The sequence below is a fragment of the Myodes glareolus genome, chromosome 10, assembly GCF_982192425.1.
Source record: "Myodes glareolus chromosome 10, mMyoGla1.1, whole genome shotgun sequence".
Lineage (NCBI taxonomy): Eukaryota > Metazoa > Chordata > Mammalia > Rodentia > Cricetidae > Myodes > Myodes glareolus.
Genome location: NC_142035.1, coordinates 87392274 through 87412312, shown reverse-complemented (window position 1 = coordinate 87412312; position 20039 = coordinate 87392274). Strand labels below are relative to the sequence as shown.

Sequence of the window (20039 nt, the reverse complement as noted above, 5' to 3'; positions counted from 1 at the left end):
AGAGATGACTATAAGAAGGGAGGAGACAGCTCTCAGTCTCAGTCTCTTTCTGAGGTTTCCTGGAGGCAGGATCACCATTTTCCAACCAAGGTCAAGGTAAGAGCCACTGGCTGGCTGCTGTGCTTTTCTGCTCTTCAGGTTGAAGCACAAGGTCTGCCTGAGTTTTTATGTAAGTCTATAAACTAATGACTGTTTCTGCCTATTTCTCATTGCCCATTCCCAGAGGTTCCTGTGTGCGGACTGGTTCCTCTCCTTCCTTACATGTAACCCTGTTCTTACCACCCATCTTTCCATTCTCTTCCCCTGTAGTCTCATTCATTTTAAAGAAAGCAGTTCCCAAATCAATATCACTTAAGACTTGATCTTGCTTGCAGCTTCCATTTAGTATTTCCTAAGCCTGCTTACATGATTCCATTTGTATGTTTCATTGGTACCTGAGAGTAAACAAGCATAAAACTAAACTCCCCTTCTTCCCTTTGAGGCAAGCCTCTCCTGACTTCCCACTTCTGTTTGAGCAATAACAGCCCTCCCCGTCTCTGGGCTCTAATCCTAGCACATTCTTTGACCCTTTTTTCTAAATAGGATCCACCTAATAAACAGGATCCACATGTACCTAATCTTATTGGTTGCCAGAATATTTTTTAATCTATTCGTTATCCTTTCCACTGGTGTTATGTTAGACTCCAACCCTCACTCAGAAGCTGACTAACCTTCCTAACTACACTCCGGACTTTTGTCAGTTGCTTACCCAGAAACTTATTAACACACTCCTCAGCTTGGTTTCCAAGTCCTCTGTGAATTGTTTCTAATCTTCTTAGTCAATTTTGTGCTCCATTACTTCCCAACATAGATCTTTTCTTTTTCTTTTTCTCATAAATCTTTTCTTAAAATCAAATCCCTGGGCTGAGAGATGCTCTGGCAACTCACTGCATTGCAGAGGCTTGGTCCAAACCCCAGCTGGGAACCACCATACTCACATCTTTCTTCTCCAACAATTTTTTTTTTGGACACAGGGTTTCTCTGTGTAGTCCTGGTTGTCCTGAAACTCTCTTTGTAGACCAGGCTGCTCTTGAACTCACTCAGAGATCTGCCTGCCTCACATTAAAGGTGTAAGAAAAACATCATTATTATATAACTTAATATTCATAGAACGTTGGCTATTGATTCAAGAAAGAATTTTAGCAGGGTATGGTGTTGCACATGTCTGTAAATCCCAGTCCTTGGAAGGTGGAGGCAGGGTGATGTTACACATTTAAGGCAGCCTGGTCCAGACGACCCAGGACTACACAGTGGGACACTGGAGTCTCAAAAAATAAAATAGCCAAGATGGTTCAGTGCCGCACATTAGTGCATTTTCTACAGGAGGAAACTGAAGTCCAGATTAATTGAGATAAGTGATTTGTTCAAAAGAAATCCAAGACTATAATTTAGCATCCTGCCTCTTTCGAGGTTCTTCCCACTACAGCCCAGTTGCCTCTCAACACAGAACTGCACAATCAATATTTGCGAATGCAAGTTCTCAAAACAAAAAAAATAAGGCAGAAATGTTGACAGTAGTTAAAACATCCGTAGTTAGGTAAAGGCAGCATGATGATGGCTGGGAATGCATAGATTTCCACACACCTGGCGCTCTTCGGTCTGAAGTCCTCGGTAGCCATTGGCTGCTCTCCTGACGTCGTAGCTCAAGGAAACGCAGCTGCGCGCTGCCCCTTTAAGGCCGTAGGTGGCGCGTACCCACAGTCCTTTCAAACGGACCAATAAAAGGGCGAGAGGCGGTCTTCCGAGGACCAATAAACAACGAGGACACTGTGGGGTGTGCGGCGGCCCAAGCGGTTTTAAACGGCTTAGAGCAGGCCCCTCGGTCGTGGCCCGGCGGAGGTGAGTGGGCCGTGGGCCGCACCTACCAGCCTGGACCCCGGGAACCCGGCGGCGCGCGCTGGGCACCCAGGGCCGCGGGCGGAGCCCTGGGCGGACGCGCGCCGCCGCGGTCTCGCGAACCCGGCGGGTCAGGCGGCGAAGCGGGGCGGAGGCCGGGGAGCCCGCGGCTGGCAGGGCAGGGGGGGGGGGGCGTGGGCGCCCGCTGGTGTTGGAGACCCGGGCTGGGGTTCAGGTGAGCAGAGCGCGCGGCGGGGCTCTACTGGCGGCGTCCGAGGTTGGCGGGCGGCGCCGGGCCGCGCCTGGAGACTAGGGCGTCCGAGGCTGGGGCGGGGGCCCTGCGAGCAGGCCCGCGGTGGAGAGCGCCTCGCGGAATTGTCAAATGAATGAACAGGGGCCCGCCCGGGAGGGCTGCGGCGGGTGTGAAGGGCCTGGTCGCCTCCGAGCCGGGCCGGAGCGTAGTGCCCCGGCCTGTCTGTGTCCGCGTCCCCTACCTGCGATGAGTTTTTAACGATTCTGATCATTCGCCGCCCCGCCCTTGGTTTTCTCCCTCAAAGTCCGCAGAGTTCAGGTGTTTTGCAGCTGTGAGGTTTTCGGGGAACCAGTACAATAGCCAGCAGTGTGGGTTAGCCAGGCCGTGCCACTTTCAGGCCAGGTGAATGAGATTCTCACTTTTTACGTCTTAGCAAATCGTTGTTGTTGAGAGGGCTGCCCGAAGTCGTGGTAATTGCCAGGCAAGATTGAATGCATCCCATTCTGTTTCTTGCGTAGGAAATGAGAGATGTTGCCAGAGTGGCTGCTGTGTTAGAAAACATATTCGTGTTGGTGAATCTTAACAATGAGTTTGTGATTCAGCATCAATGGAGGTTTTGCAGAACTTGCCCCAAATTTATGCACGACTCTAATTCTCCTAGGAACCAAGGCATTAAATCTTGGCCCAGATAGGATGCTTGTCTTACATTATGCATAATTATAGAACTGAAAACTCATTTTTAGAAAGGTGAAATTTCTTTTTTCTCCATTTTCATCACCCTGAAAAGACCTTCTGTGACCTAAAGACTATACATATAAATCAAGCAGTCATCTGAGACTTTTCTAAAGAAACTTGACGAACTGTAAGGTTGGCTGTAAAGAAAATCAAAATCAGTTTAGCTGCCAACATAAGTCAAGGTAGAAAAAAGATGTACCCAACGTTTTTGTTTATTTTTTTAATTTTTTTTTTACTTATTATTACTATATTTCTTTACACGGGTCTGGAGAGATGGCTCAGTACTTAGTGGCAGTGATTGCTCTTCCAGAGGACCTGGGTCTAGTCCCAGCACCCACGCGATAGCTCAGTCATCTATAACTCCAGTTCCAGGGAGTCGGACACCCTCTTCTGGTGTCCATGAGCACTGCATACATGTGGTACACAGACGAAACACCTATACACATAAAATATTTTTAAAGATCTTTTGTATTTATTTTGTGTGGGGGATGGGGAGGTGTGCATGCCAGATGTCAGACAACTTGCTGGAGCTAATTCTCTCCCTCCATCTTGTAGGTTCTGGTCAAACAACAGTTGTCCGGCTTGGCCAAAACACCCTTTACACTGCCTCTCTGGTTCCCAAATTTTACACAAGTTTTACATACTGTTCACTTAGGAGGTGTTAAGCAAAGGTATTCCATAGCAATGTGCCATATACTTTCCTCCCCATTACTTTTAAAGGTTGGATCATCAACTTTGAATAATGAAGAGTGATGTGTGGTAATTCAGTTTTAGTGATGAATAGATGAATACCTTAATTTTATGACCACTTGAGTTTGGAGAAAGCAATTAAAAATAATTAACTTGGGCTGGAGAGATGGCTCAGCGGTTAAGAGCACTGATTGCTTTTCCAGGGAACCTGGGTTCAATTGTCAGCACCCACATGGTAGCTCACAGTTGTAACTCCAGGATCCAACACCTCACACAGACATACATGCAGGCAAAAGACCAATGCACACAGAATAAAAATAAATGACATAAAAAATTATTTAATAGCACCTTTGGATAGTATTAAAATCTTTTTTAAGGTTTATTTATGAGTGTTCTCTCTATATGTATGTATGTACCTACCCTGTAGACTTCAGAAGAAGGCATTAGATCCCCTGGAACTGGAGTTACAGATACTTATAAGCAGATATGTGGGTGTCAGGAACCAAACTTGGGTCCTCTGTAAGAGCAACAAGTGTACTTAACTTTGAGCTGTTTCTCCTGCTCTTAGTTGTAAAAATCTTGATGACTATGAAAAGTTGCCAGGCATGGTGGTTCATGCCTCTGGTTCCCATATGTGGGAGGCTGAAGCGGGAGAATTGCTGAGTGTGATAGCAGCCTGGGCTACATAGTGAGCTTCAGGCCAAAGTGAGTTCCCAAGTGAGAGTCTGTCTCAGAAAACAGCAGCGAAACCCAGCAAGAGCAAATGAAAGCTTTATATTCTAGTCAAGCCAGGCTGTCCTGTTCTCTGTTGAGACTATTGTCTGTTAGATGTTACATTCTAGATTCAAGGAACACATTTGTGAGCCAGGAAGAATAGCACCCAAGGGAATTTAACAGATTTATCTTTCAAACAATTTACTATAGCAAATTATAGTTTCCATAATCCCTCTGACTCAGCCCTAGGTCTTGAACAAAGTAAATTCTGTGTCACATTTTATCTTTAACTCTGTCAGAATTTTACCCATGAGAAACTGAGAAAGATTATGCAACTTGCTAGGAGTCCATGTGATTTATGGACCCTGAATTTAAACCCAACTTAGTAGCCAGGGTCTATGATCTTATGGTCATTCCGTATAAAGTAATGGCTTAAAAAAATTCAACAGTGGATTTAAAGTAGAGCCCTCTTCATATCTACCAGAGATATAAATACGGATGAGAGAAATGGTAATATTTTAGAGAGTCGGTTAAAAATACAATGTTTATGTTGTAGGCGTCTGTGAGTGTGGTAGAACAAGGGTGAGATGTGTATTGTTTTGAGATAGAATCTTGTTATGTAGCCCTGGGTGGACCGAATCCCACTGTGTAGATTAGGATAGCCTTGAACGTGTGGTAAACCTCCTCCCATTGCCACCTTCAGACAGACCTGCTCCTCCTCACCAGCTTTAACATTGAGACATAGAGATGTTAATCTGATTGTGATTGGGTTTTGGTGGTTAGTGTTAGAGAGGTTTGAGATTTTAAATGATTCTCATATTTTTACATCTTGAGCTCAAAGATGTTACTTAGGTTGTTCTTTTTCTAATTTTTAGATTTATTTTGTGTGTGTGATGTCTACATGTATATATGTGTACCACCTGTGGTCACACAGACACAGAGATCAGATGATGGTGTTGGGTCCCGTGGAACTGAACTTTTCAGGTGATTTTGAGGCACCATGTAGGTGCAGTGAACAGAACCTGGATCCTATGCAAGAGCAGCAAGTGCTCTAACTGAGCTATTTCTCGAGCCCTACTCTGATTATTCTTATCCTGCCTACCTAATAAACTTTGAAGGTGTAAGTTGCTCCCTTTGGGTCTTAACTTTTCCTGTTCTCTGCCTAGAACCTCTCACCCAACTCTGTCTTTATTAATCCACATCTCAGCTCGTCATGTCAACTGCTTAAAGAAGCATTTTTCTAAGTTCCCAAGTAGAATAGCTGTCTTGGTTCCTTCTACCTCATTTTCCTTTGTTTCATTTATTGTTATTTGTTAGATTGGCTTTTGTTTGTGCCAGATTTCCTCACAGAACTGAAATATATTAGTATCTTTTACAATACTGGGGACAAAGTAGGTCATTTAGGCATAGTGGGGCACACCTGCCAGTGCTTAGGTGGTAGAGGCAGGAGGAGCAGGAGCTCGAGATTATTCTTGGCTCTTTAGCAAGTTTGAAGACAGTCTGGGCTACATGCCTCTTGTCTAAGAATAGCAAAGCCAGGGTGCTGAGATGGCTCAATGGGTTAAGGTGCTTGCCACCAAGACTTAGGACCTGAATTCTATCCTTAGGACCCACACGGGGGAAGGAGAACCAACTCTCACATGTGATCTCCACGTGTATGCTATAGTGCTACACTTGTATACACACATACACTAAATAAATGGCGTTTGGTGTGCTGTTTTTCTTTTTTCTTTAAAGCAGCACCAAAAAACAAGTAAATGGTTAAAAAAAATCTATTGAACAAAAGTAGTCTAAACTGACATATCTTCTGTGTGTGATGAAGTTAGACAAAGACAGTGTGTAACTGTGTTTCTGTTCTGTATCTTTGGATATGAACAGTATCTCAACAGATTAGCTCAGAAGTCTTCCATAGAGACTAGAAGACTCTTAGATCTATGTGTAGACGTGCCTAGGCGCTCGTCATAAAGGCCTTTACCCCTGTGAGAACAGAAGTACTGGTATGATCCCAGACTGCTGTCTGCATGGTCCTGTGTTCTCTTGTGCTGGTGGTACATAGTCACTTGCTTCAGGATTTAAAAAAAATAAAATAAAAAAATAGTAAAGAATAGTTTTAGTCATCATTTCTCTCATTTGTGCTTTTCTCATGCTCTGGCAGCCATTTTACTATCTTTGTAGTTTTCCTCTTCCAGAATGTCATATGTAATTAGAAGCATTATACCTTATGTACTGTTTTCAGACTGGCTTCTTTAACTTCATTAAAGGTGAGGTTCATCATACCTGGGCGGTGGTGGTGCATGCCTTTAATCCCAGCACTCAGGAGGCAGAGGCGGGCGGATCTCTGTGAGTTCAAAGCCAACCTGATCTACAAGAGCTAGTTCCAGGACAGGCTCCAAAGCTAAAGCTACAGAGAAACCTTGTCACGGAAAAAACCCAAAATATATATATACATATGTGTGTGTGTGTGTGGTGTGTGTGTGTGTGTATTGTGTTTTTTAAAATATATATATATATATTATATATTTTTTTAATTTTATGAGTGTTTTGTCTGCACGTATGCCTGCAGGCCAGAAGAGGGCACCAGATTGTCTTTCACAGTGACTACTGCTTTGCAGTCACATCAGCAGCGAGTGGGGTTTCTCATTGCTCCACATTCTTGCCTGCACTTAGTTTTAACCGTATTTTTCATTCATTCATTCATTCATTTATTAACCATTTTAGGAGTAATGTTGTCCTCCTAACTTTAGAAATGTTTTGTTTTTCATGACATTGATGCTTTGAGAGTGATAGTTACATTAAAAAGAAAGTTTTAGAAATTACTCATTTTAGATTTAAGGAAAAATTGCTTAAGTAGAATTAAATTCCTCTTACCAACCTTCTTGTTGACATCTTACATGGTACATTTGTAAAGGTAAGAAACCAATATATTTTATTATTTTTGTTTTTTTGAGACAAGATCTCTCTACATAGCTCCGGCTATCATAGAACTTACTATGTAGACAAGGCTAAGCTTACTCAGATTTACAGATCTGCTTGTCTCTGCCTCTCTCATGTGCCACCATGCTCTGCTGTTTTTATTACTTTTATTTCATAGGGATGGGTTTATGTCAGCAGTTCTCAACCTATGTGTCATGACCTCATTGGGGGTCAAGTGACCCTTTCACGGGGGTTGCATATCAGATACCCTGCATATAAGATATTTATATTACGATTCATAACAGTAGAAAATTACAGTTATGGAGTAGCAGCAAATTAATTTTATGGTTGGGGTCAGCACAACATGAGGAACTGTAAAGGGTTGAAGCATTAGGAAGGTTGAAAACCACTGGTTTATGTGTTTGGGTGCACATACATATAATGTGTGAATGGAAGTCAGAGGACAACCTTCAGAGTTGGTTCTCTCCGCCAGGACAATAACTGTGATTGGATTTGGGTTATCAGGTGTGGTGTCAGATGCCTTCACCTACTGAGCTATCTCTCTGAATTTCATCTGGGCAGTGGTGGTACACATCTTTAATTCTAGCACTTGAAAGACAGAGGCGACAGGTGAATCTCTGAGTTCAGGCCAGACAGAGCTACATAAAGTAACTCTGTCTTGGAAAACAAAAAAACAAACAAAACCCCACTGAATTTCATTTGGATTTCAACAGATCTTCTATTTATACCCCAGTTGTGTTTCAGATCCCATCCAGGGCAACACATTACATCTAGTGTCCCCTCCTTGCCTTTTCTGGTCTTTGACAGTTTCTCAGTCTTCCCTTGTCTTCAGGACCATGGTGATTTTAAGGAAATTTTTTTAAAGTTATTTAGTAGAGTGCTACTTCCTCTATTTGATATTTTTCTCATGATTAGAGTTATGTGTATTTTTTGAAGAATACCATCATATTGGGTATGTGATAGCCATGTGACATTGTTACCAGTCAATTAATAAGTTCTTTGGATAGACAGCATGGGTAAGCAAGGAGAAACGCTTTAGTTCTGACAGTTTTTATATCTCTAGGCATTTGACAGCAGCAGAAGGCAGCAGCTTGTAGGTAACAGTACTCTAGGTAGTACAGACTGGCCTTAGTTATTAGGACTCTTACTCTAAAATTTACCAAGGTTTTAATAGCGATGAAATCTGGTAGAAACTGTTTGAAACATTCCTAGTTAGGGTTATATCTTCAGGGTTTAGAGTAATAGCTGTTGATTAGCATGTCGTTTCTTCCAGACGTGTCCATCCCTCCAGAGTGCTGGGATTAAAGTTATGTGCCACTGCCACAGGCCTGCATTAACTTTTCTTGTTTTAATTGTGTGGCGGGGTGGAAGCAGAAGCTCAAAGAAGCCAGAAGAGTCAGATCCCTGTGGGACTGGAGTTCCAGCAAGTTTTTTGGATTGTTTCTATTTCTATAAAACTAAAATAAAGCAAACCACCATTCCTTCTAATAATTTAATCAAGGAGTAGAAAGTGGGCTATGAATTGCCAGTGCTACAATTACTTTTTTACTAAGAAACTTGACGTTGAAAACACCTTGTTTATGGATGTAAATAATTGTTATCAAATAAGTACCATTTCATATTTTATAGGTGGGAGACTTTTCAATATAAACTCATAGTTTTATACATGGGAATACTAAAGTCCCAAAGATTAGTTAACCTCTCTGAAGTGTTATAGATAATTAATGTGAGAGAAGAAGTTGTAGAATATTTTCACCCTCACTTCTTCCCTCCCTCTTTCTCCCCTCCCTCACTTCCCTCCTCTTCCATTATGCCTTTCAGGTTAAAAAAAGTTTGCTTTACACTTGTGCTTAAACACTTCAGAGTATGTTTTTACATTATAAGATCCTTTTAGTTGGAAGCAAAGTCCCTCTCCTATTCTAAATCTCCACGGTGTCTTTTATATATTAAAAATAATTGTTACCATTTTTTTAAAAAAATCCCCTATTTCCTATCCTCAGCCAAAGAATTGAATCATTACCAATGGAAGGCAGACCTCCTTTCTTAAGTTCCTGATTATATTCCCTGCCTCTTCTTTGTAATTTTTCTTTTATGTATATAAATGTCTGTATATATACCACATGCATTCAGTCCCTGAAGTGGCCAGAAGATTTTAGGAACTGAAGTTACAGGCATTAGGAATCAAACCTGGGCCCTCTGGAAGAGCATCCAATGTTCTTTTTTTTTAAAAAAAACAAAAGTTTTGTTTTTTTGTTTTTTGTATGTTTGTTTATGGGCATAGTTGCATGACTTTAATTCCAGCACTTGGAAGGCAAAGCAGACAGAGGCAGATCTCTGTGAGCTTGAGGCAAACGTGGTTTACATAGTCTCAGAATAGCCAGAGCTATGTAGAGACCGTGTTTGAAAACAAACAAAATTAGTATTTATTTGTATGGGTGACTTGCCTGAATGTATGTTGCTGTACTACGCAGTATATGATACCCTGAAGGACAAAAGAGAGTGTCAGCTCCTCTAAAACTGAAGCTACAGAGGTGATTAGCTGCCATGTGGGTGAGTCCTGTTCAAGAAAAAGTGCTTTTTAACTGCTGAGCCATTTTTCTAGTACCTTCTCTGCCTCTTCTATGCTGAGCTTCCAGCATAACCTTTCTTTAGTCTATAACTACAGATGAATGTATCTCTTGATTGTTTGGGCTTGTATCGTTGTACCATATGTATTAAGTACTTCATGCGGGGCTGGAGAGATGGCTCAGTGGTTAAGAGCATTGCCTGCTCTTCCAAAGGTCCTGAGTTCAATTCCCAGCAACCACATGGTGGCTCACAACCATCTGTAATGAGGTCTGGTGCCCTCTTCTGGCCTTCAGACATACACAGAATATTGTGTACATAATAAATAAATAAATATTTTTTTAAAAAAAGTACTTCATGCCCCCCACTGTGGATTATTAGGTTCATCCATATAATTGCTAATCGTTATTTTCTGACAGTAGAATATCTTTTCAGTAAGTATGCCATGACTTTTAAAAAATGGTTTCCTGTTAGTGAAATTGCTTAAAGCATAGTTCCTATACTATAACACTTACTTTGTGGCTTTTAACATTCACAGAACATATTAACTATCACTGTCTAATTCCAAAATGTTTATTACTCCACCAGAAGAAAATTCTGTACCTATTGGCAGTCACTTCCCATTCCCCTCATTCCCTACACACCACTTTAAAACACTTCATAACAGTGGAATTGCAGAACTTATATCCTTTTGTGTCTGACATCTTTCACTTTGAATAATATTTGAAGTTCATACATGTTATAGCATGTTTCATTACTCTATTCCTTTTTCTGTTTGTTTGTTTTGTTTTGTTTTTTTTTTGAGACAGGGTTTCTCTGTATCCCTGACTGTCCTGACTAGCTCTGTAGACCAGGCTGACCTTGAATTCACAGAGTTCTGCTTGCCTCTACCTCCTGTGTGCTGGAGGTGTGCGCAACCACTCCCATTTTTATGACTGTATGATACTGTTATATGGGTATACCACACTTGTTTGCCTTATTTATAAGTTGATAGGTATTTTTCAATTTTGAGACTATTTCTCATTTATATGTCATTTTGTATTATCTTTTCAATTCTGTTGGAAATGGATTGTTAATATTTAATGTTTTTCTTATATTTATATAGCAGTTTACATGCCTACCAACTATGTGCAAAAATCCTACACCTATCTATTCTTTCTTTCTTTAAAGGTTTTTAATATAGTTATTATTGTGTGTGCAGGTCAGAGTACAACTTGTAGGAACTAGTTCTTTTCTTTCCTTCTACCTTATAGGTACTGGAGATTGAACTTAGGTTGTCAGGTTTGGTAGCAAGTACTTTGACTCATTGAGCTGTCTCACTGGCCCTCCAGACCCTCTTTTTCTTAAAGCTTTTAGTATTTGCAACATGGGGCATATTATTTATGTTTCTTAAACTTTATTAATAGTTTCTTTTTGTCTTCCAGAGAATTACACTTTTGAAAATAAAGATGTTTAATGTGACTTGCTATATAATGACATTATTTTAAAATTGTATTTAATCCATAGAAAAACCCATTTGAATATTGAAAAGTCAATTTGGAGGCTGGTGAGTTGGTCCTGAGATTAAGAGCACTTCTTGCTCCTTGAGAACCTGAGTTCATGTTCTGTGACAAGACTTTCCCTGAGGAGACTCATACACATGCATATTGACCCCAAATAATGAGTCCACAACAGACAGACCAAAGTTCAGCTTGGTGACCAGTGAGTTTTATTGGGGTTACTTACAGGAGCATACATGACTGAGAGACAGCTGCATCATCAAAGCCCACTTCAGCACAGATGACAACTCTAGAAAGCTGGGAACCTCAAGTACATGTCTGGAGATATCTTTGCCAATGATTGTTGACCTTTATAAACTCTTAAGGCAACTTGGCTAGTCTTTGCAGCTTGTCTTGTCTGAGAGTGACTCTCAACAAATTTTCCTTATATAGTCTTGGAGAGAGGGGGACCTAGTCAGTCTGATCAGTTTTAGGAACTTCCTGAAGCTATTTTGAGTTGTTTATCTTTTATGTTAAGGAAATTCCCTGGAAGATGGAATGTTTCTATCTTGAGGAAATTGATACTTCCAGTCATCCGAGTCAAGTGGCTCAGAGTTGCCTGTATGTAATCCAACTTCAGTGACTCTGGCATCTTCTGATGTCCTTCCCTGGGCACCTGCACGCATGTTCACATACTCAGCACAGACACACACAAATACTTAGACATAATTAAAAATATTAATTCTTTTTAAAGCAAAGAAAACTCATTTAAAGGTTACATTTTTGGTTTGTTCTAACAATACTTTTGTTGATATATATATATAGGTTGTTGGTACAGAAAACAATAACTTGATTTCGACTGCTCACAGATGCAATTTGAAAGAGTAGTTTTCATTGGTATTTGCTTTTGAAACTGCTATAAAATGACCTTATGGCTGGGTGATGGTGGCATACACCTTTAATCCCAGCACTTGGGAGGCAGAGGTAGGTGGATCTCTGAGTTCAAGACCAGCCTGGTTTATAGACAGGTTCTACACAAAAACCCTGTCTCAAAAAGAAAAAAAAAATCTACGTTTCATATTAAATGATCAATAATGACTGGCTGATTTTTAAAAAGAGTATGTCCAACTCCTTAACAATTGCATAGAGAACTGGCTTCATTTCTTAGGTATAAAACCAGATACAGATAGAAAGTTAGGACTAGTAATTCACTTACTCTTGAATTCTTAAATTTAATTCAAAATGGTTCATACAGCTACTTTGGAAAATGATTAAGTATTTACATGTAAGAATAAATACACACTTAACATACCACAAAGCAGGTCCACTTGTGGATATTTATTTGAGAGAAATAAAACTGAACATGCATACAAAAACCTGTATGAGAAAGCTGCTAGCAGTTTCTTTTCAAAATGTGTTAACAACTCAATGACTTGAATTGATAAACAGGATCATAATGTTTATATCTTTGCAGTCAAGTAATGAAAAGGAAGAAATGGCCATTTTATGCATCTGTATGGATGAATGATCTGTTATTTTTCTGTTGTTCCTGGGTATAGAACCCAGGGAGTCAGACAGGATGAGCAAGAGCTCTGCCATTGAACCACAACCCCAGCCCTTTATCTCATTTGTATTATAATGACTCAAAGAAACTAGACTCAAACGACAACATACTATATGATGTTATTTATGTAACATTGTTAGAAAGGCAAAAGTATAGGAACTGATTGGTGGTTTCCTGGCAGTGTGAAAAGGTGTTAACTATAAAGCTCACAAAAGTTTTGGGGCTGTTGGTGCTCTTGTTTGTGGTAATGGATATGTAGCTCTCTGTGTTTTTCAGAACTGTATGCTATATGGAACAAATTTTACTGTATAGGAATTATGGTTCAGTAAGCCTGACTTTAAATAAAAGATCCTATCTCAGGGAGGCATTTCTGCACCAGTCAACACGTAAATAGTAAAAAAAAAAAAAAAATCTTTTAAAGAATCTGATGAGGGGGTCATAGAGATGGTTCTGAGGTTAAGAGCACTGGCTGCTCTTCCAGAGGACCTGGGTTAAACTCCCAGCACCCACATGGTAGCTCACAACCATTTATAAGATCTGGTGCCCTCTTCTGGTCTGCTGGCATACATGCAGGAAGAACACTATACATAATAAATCTTTAAAAAAGAAAAGGATCTGATGAGAAAGACTAATCTACAAACACTTAGTACAATGTTAACTTTATGTGTATATAATGAAAGGGGGTCTTGATTACTTAATTCATGAATGTCAGTAAATGTACTGTAGAAACATTTTGACTGTTTCTCTTCAGTTCCCTAAGACCTTTAGATTAAGAATAACCTGAGTCTGTCTACTCTTCAGTTTTCATGCTTGCCCTCTGAATCTAAATTGTACTTGAACCCCTGTTTGCATTAGAAGTGTTAATTTCTAAATAGACATTGATTCTCATACTAATCTGATGACTTTAGGGTTTGTTTTTTTTTTTTTAATTATATTGTGTAACTGGGCCCGGTGTGCTCTTATGTAATCCAGCTCTTAGAGGCTGAACCAGGAGGATCACAAGTCTAAAAACTGCCTAGATTACACAAAGGATTCATAGGACACCTGAGCGGTTTAGTGAAACATTGTTTCAAAATATAAAGTAAGTTTTAAGAAGGCAAGGGACAGAGTTCCAACGTGGTCTTGCCTAACATGTGCAAAACCTTTTGTTTAATCCCTAGTGCTGCAAAATTAAAATAATTCAATGTAGGATTTTTTTTTCATTCAGTGTAAAGAAAATCGATATGCAGTGATAATCTTTGATGCTCTCAAAGACCATGTATTTACTCCAAGATTTTTTTAGTTTAATTGTGTGCATTGAGAGTGAGGTGCATGTGCTGTGGTATTGTGTGGAAGTCATAGGACTTTGTAGAGTTCTCTCCTTCCATTTCTATGTGGATCCCAGAGGTTAAACTCAGGTTGCTAGGCTTATTCAGTAAATACCCTTACCTACTAAGCCTTCACTCCACCTTAGTCCCTGAGATTTTAATGCAGTTTCCCTACAAATTTATCAAAAGCTTCCTTTTAAATTAGATGTTTGTATATCTCAATTATATTTGTTTGCAATATTCCTTTGCTTACGTAGATTTGTAGTAAAGACTTGGCATATTTTTGAAAGGCCATCTTTTATTCACAAAAAAGGGAAAGTTATTTTACTTTTTTGCCTCCTATTAACCTTCCTAACCTATCTGATATGATTACCTAGGAGCCTTCTCTTTGCTGTTAAGGGAGAATGTGAAAGTGCAAGTGGGGGCATTGAAAGCTTCTGGAATTTCTTTGTGTCTTTGTGCTGCAGTTTGAAGAATTGCTAATTCTAAAAGAGGGTAATTTTTTTTAAAAAAAAGCAGCTTCTATGATGGCATCTGGGTATTTGCTTTAATGGTTTGACTTTTGTCTGCACTTTTTTTTTAAGACCCTTTAAAGACTTAGGATTGTGGTATTGGAAACTAGTCATCTCCTTTATTTTTGTGACATTACCTGTATTGCTACCAAACCAGAGATCTACTTCCAAGGTCATTCACATCCTTCTTTGGAAAACCTTTGGTCTGGAGGCAACATCCTGGGATTGTAGAACTCTGGGTAAAGGTTGCTGCGGCCCCTTTAAGCGTTCTGTGGGCGTGCAGAGGGCCATTGAGGGTGGCGCAGGCAACTCTGACAGCGGAGCTTCTGTCCCCGCCCCCGGAGGAGGCGGTTCCCAGCAGCTGACTTGCCAATGCGGCTGGCTCCCGCTGGCTACCGGGTATTCCTGCTGATCTTGCACGGATTTTAGGGCCCGACCTCTCCCTGCTAGGGTAGAGTGTCAGACTACCGAAAGGGGGCAAGCATCCCGTGCTGGTCCGGAAGTCCTGGTGTACGTACCTCAGGGAACCTAACGGGCCTTTCAGAGTCTAAATCCGGGAAGGAGGGAGAACAATGCCGGCTGCAGTGTGCTAAAGCTGGGCATCAGCTCTACCTCTGGGTGGTGCCAGCAGCCCTGGAGTGTTTGTTTGGATGTGTTGTGTTTAAGTCATGCTGATGACCTGGCTTTCCCCAGCCTAGTTCCTGCTTGGAGTAAAGAGAGGATTGATTTTTTACCAGAGTTTAACCTGGTGGGGCAAAATGGGTGGAACTGAATCTAGTGCTCTGGGCCTTGGGTTCTTAGCTTGGAATTTAGAGACCTGGCTAGCCTCCTGCACGAGTAAGCTTTAGGTTTTCAGTTTCCTTGGTAGTGTTGAGCAGTAATTCTCAAAGTTGACCTAATTCTCTGCGGCTTTAGCTCTCCATCTCCCAGAGGCCTGTGTTGGTATCCAGTATCCCTTTTGGAAACATTGACAGCGATCATCCAGGGAGAGTCCTGCTAACCCTCTTTCCTGCTGATAGAATAGCATAATATAAATGGTACAGCTCTTTACCTGTTTCAGTCTCTGAGGGAATATGTGGGAGGTCATCCCAGAACAAGTAAAACAACTATAACTGAAGTTTAGTGAGAACTTGCTAGAGAAGCAGTTCAAGCCCCCCTCCTGCATAATGCAGAGTACACAAGCAAGATATTTAACGTTTATTACTGGAGACATCTGGAGGCAGTGAAGGTGTGTGTTTGTTAGAGGGAAAGTGTTATCGTTTTTGTTACTTCCACATAGATGAGATTCTTTTGGGCATTGGAAAAGTAATAATAATCTTAAATATTCTGTGACAGTTACATAATTTTTACTTTTTTTAGTCCATGTGCCCTTCCTAGATGTGGTTTGAGTAAAGATCTATAAACATATATTCATTATTTTGTTTTACAATTACTGTCTTTTTAAAAAATGAGTATCATTGCATGTCAGTGATCATTTAAAAAATTTTTTAATTTTTAGAGCACTTATGTGTTTGGGGTTGTGACCATGTGCATGTCACAGCCTGTATGTGGATGCCAGAGGACAGCTTGCAGGAGTTGGCTCTTTCCTTACATCATGTGGATCCCAGGGACTGAACTCAGGTCATCAGTACTTGACAAAAAGTACATTTATACACTGAGCCATCTTGCTGGTCTGGTTTATAATTTTTTTGTTTTTGAGATTGGTGATATTGGTAGGATACCCAGGCTGGCTTTTAAACTTTTGGAATCAAGCTATCCTCTTGTCTTAACCTTCCAGAGAGCTGGAACTACAGGCATAAAGGTTAGGGATTATGCTTTGGGTGACCAGAATCTTCCATCAAGCTTCTCAGACTCATCTTGTGATTCTGCAGTAGCGTTTTCTTAGCCTGAGAGAGAGAGAGAGTCCAGGAATGCTAATCAAATTCAGAGCTCTTGTATTGTGATAGTAAAGGACTTTGTAGGTCAAGAGCTTGGAAATTTGCCATAGAAGAGTTGAACTGCAACAATTCTTTCCAAGTAAAATACAAAACCAAGCTGTTTACTAGCTCTGTGGTTATTGTAGACTATCATTACAGCAGGAATTTAAAATAAAAGAATACCAAACTTGAGCATTTGGGTAGCTGGGGAAGAGGCGCAAGTTCTAAGCCCAGCTCTAACATTATTTACCACATAATTCCTCTGTGCCTTATTTTCAGGTGATTGAAGAATACTATATTGCTGGAACTTATGCTCAGATACACACACACTAAAGTGAAAAATGAACTGAAAAATAAAATGAAATTTATTCTAAGTTCTGCCTTTATGTATAATCTTAAAAATTTCTTAACCTCGGGTTTAAAAATAAGCAATTATGTGTAAACCTTTACTAAACAGTGCAGACTATGTCATATTTGAGGTCTTTGGAGACATTAGATATATCCATATAAGGTGAATAATTCTTTGGTAGAACAAAATTCTTTTCATTTACCTCTTTGCCTTTGGCTCAACTATAGATGGTGGTAGAATCTCCTAGGTGCATTGAACCACTTGAAATTTCTCAGTATTTTTCTAGGGCCCAGACCAAAGGAGTCACAGCACATGTCGTTGTATCTTTCAGGAGAGTTTTGTTACTTTTGAAACAAACTGTTACTTTAATAACATCTTTGTAGTTTTTGTATCTAAAATCCAGAGCCCTCTGTTTACCCCAGTGTTACAGTTTAGCTACTTGAATGTGCTCCCCACCTGTCCCTCTTGGAGGGATAGACTCATACTAAAACAGACTCATACTTCTAGCTTCTCTTCCACTCCCTCAAAGACAACTCAGATCTCTCGTTTTTTCCCTCAGGGGTGCCATTTTTCACCCCTACTCTTATATAGTCTGAAGCCTCCCTCGCTGCATTAGACTTTACCCTTAGCTCGCACCTTCTTTAGCTGCAAAGACTTGCTGATTCTTTCTCTGTAACACAGCTCCCTTCAGTATCCCTGCCCACTCTTTCCATTCCTGTTGATAAGACCTTTAGCTCTGGCTCCTGGAGGAGGATTGTAATCATTTCCTATCAAAACTCTGCTTTCGTCATGGATGATGCTATAGCCTGTAATCTCACCACTTTGGCGGTGAGACAGAAAAGCTGGGAATTGAAAACCAGACTGAGATACATGTCTGAAACTAAAAACAAAACCACCCCACAAATGAAACCTTCTACTTTCTAGTTTGTTCTAGTGAGTGCCTTTTAAAGAGGTTTTAGTTATTAATCGTTAATTCCGTACTCTGACCTTAATCTCTCTGATTTTATACTTAGGGTCTCTGTATATGTGATTAGTAATTTCCCATCTCCAAGGCTTTGCCTTTAATGTTCCCTAAACATAAAATTATTTTTTCCACCTGTTCCTCCCCCACTTTAGATAGAATCTTAACTGTGTAGCCCATGCTAGCCTCAAACTCACAATTCTCTTTTTGCCGCAGTTTTTCACAAATGTTGAAATCACAGGTGTTTACCACCATTCCTTGTTAATACTCATTTTTAAAAATTTCATCTACCATTTGTCACTGACAATGCCAAATGCCGTGAGGTTGTCACTGACAGTCTACCCCTTCTTAATGATTCTTTCCGCATATGGTGTATTTTACTTTTATGTTAGAGCTGTTTGTGGATCTATATTTCTTGTACTGTTCTACACTTCTTGAGGACATCATGGTTTATTTTCTCAGGACTTTTGTTACTAAACTTGCTTAGTTTTTGTGTAGCTATCACCACAATTTAAGAACATTTCCATTACTTCCAAAAGAGGCCAAGGGACATAACTCAGTGGTAGAGTGCTTGTCTAATATGTTCAACCAACCCGTACTCTCTCCCCCATACTGCTAAGAAAACCAGAAAATACTTTGGAAATTTCTGTTATTTCCAAAGAAACTCTAATCTTATTTTAAAAAACAAACAACAACAACAACAAAAACCCTGTTTTGGACATTTTATAAAAATGGAATTAAACCATATAGAGTCCTGTGATTAAACATAATGTTGCCAAGGTTCATTTACGGTATAAACTATGCACATTTTGTTTTCTTTTTATTCCAGCTTTGAGAGGCTGCAGAGGTGGCTCAGTAGTTAAAAGCTCAGTAAGACTGCTGACTGTGATACTTCACAGAATGAAGTGCAATGTGGGTGTTGAGTTATATTCTCAAAAGCATGAAAATATTTGCAATTGCAAAAAAAGTCTTACCTGGGCATAGTGGCATGTACCTAAAATGTCAGCATTTGAGAGGTGGGGGGGGGTCTGAAGGATCAGGATTTTAAGATTATCCTGAACTACATAGTGAGTTCAAGGGCAATTTAGGCCAAAACAAAGCTTAATAGAGGAATATCCTTGTCTTTTTCATGTGATTTATATACAAGCTCATTTTAATTGCTAACTGCTAGTAAATTTTCATTTTAATACGTTTCTTTGTGTATTTTGTATAGTAAATGGTTTTTTCTTTCAGCAACTATTTTCACAATCAGAAAGGTGTTTCCTAATGGAAAGTATAAAGTTTTTAAAGATTATTGACTATAAACCTTACTAAAAATTGCTTAAATATGAGGCCAGAGAGATGTTTCAGTAATACTGCTCTTCCAGAGGACCTGATTTCAGTTCCCAGTACCCATGTTAGCCAGTTTACAACTGCCTGTAAATCCAGCTCTAACCTGACACATTCTTCAGATCTCCACAGGAAACACACACCCACCCAACACTTAGATTTGTATTTAAAAGGACTAGGTAGAATGCTAGCTAGTATTGAGAGTTGTCTGTAATGCTCTCTCTCCTTCCTTCCCTCCCTCCTTCTCTCTTTTCCCAGAAGTCTCGGTCTAGTACAGTCTGGCTTCAAACTCACTCTTTAACCAAAGATACCCTTGTTCTTTCAATAATTCTCCTAACTCAGCATCATGGGTGATAGGATTACAGGGTTGAGCCACCATATCCAGCTTCTGTTCTATTCTGTTGTTTTGTATTATTTTAAGACAAGGTTTCATGCCTCAGCTTTTTGAGGGCAAGGATTACAAGCTTGTATCACCATGCCTGGCTCATATAAATTATTTTCTATAAGAAATTTTAGGAGCTGAGTGGTAGTGGTGTATACCTTTAATCCCAGCAATGGAGAGGCAGAGGCAGGCCAATTTCCAAGTTTGAGGCCAACCTGGTCTACAAAGTGAGTTCCAGAATAGGCAGAGCTACTCGCTACTCAGAGAAACTGTCTTGAAAAACCAAAAAAAAAAAAAAAAAGGAAAAGAAAGAAAAATAAATACATGAAACCAATAGTAGAGAAATGAACTAATGAACATATATTTCTTAAATGCATACAGGGAAAATGATGGAAGTTTTTATAGCATTCTAAGTTGTAGAAAGGAATAGAGACTTGACAGTTTTAGGAAAGAGAGGAGAAATCCATAGTAAATA

The 20039-nt window shown here is 40.0% G+C and overlaps 1 protein-coding gene across 2 annotated transcripts in view; it reads left to right on the top strand.

Moving 5' to 3' along the window:
- The first annotated feature begins 1764 nt into the window (after nt 1-1764).
- Nucleotides 1765-20039, top strand: part of Ckap5 (cytoskeleton associated protein 5) — a 93303-nt gene continuing 75028 nt past the window's right edge. Inside the window, exon 1 of one of the 2 annotated variants that reach the window (XM_085696566.2) lies at nt 1765-1878. The gene's annotated coding sequence lies outside the window, so the exon portion shown is untranslated. Of the gene's footprint in view, nt 1879-15011; nt 15138-20039 lie in introns of those variants that run through there. The other variant, XM_048428214.3, reaches the window with a different exon arrangement.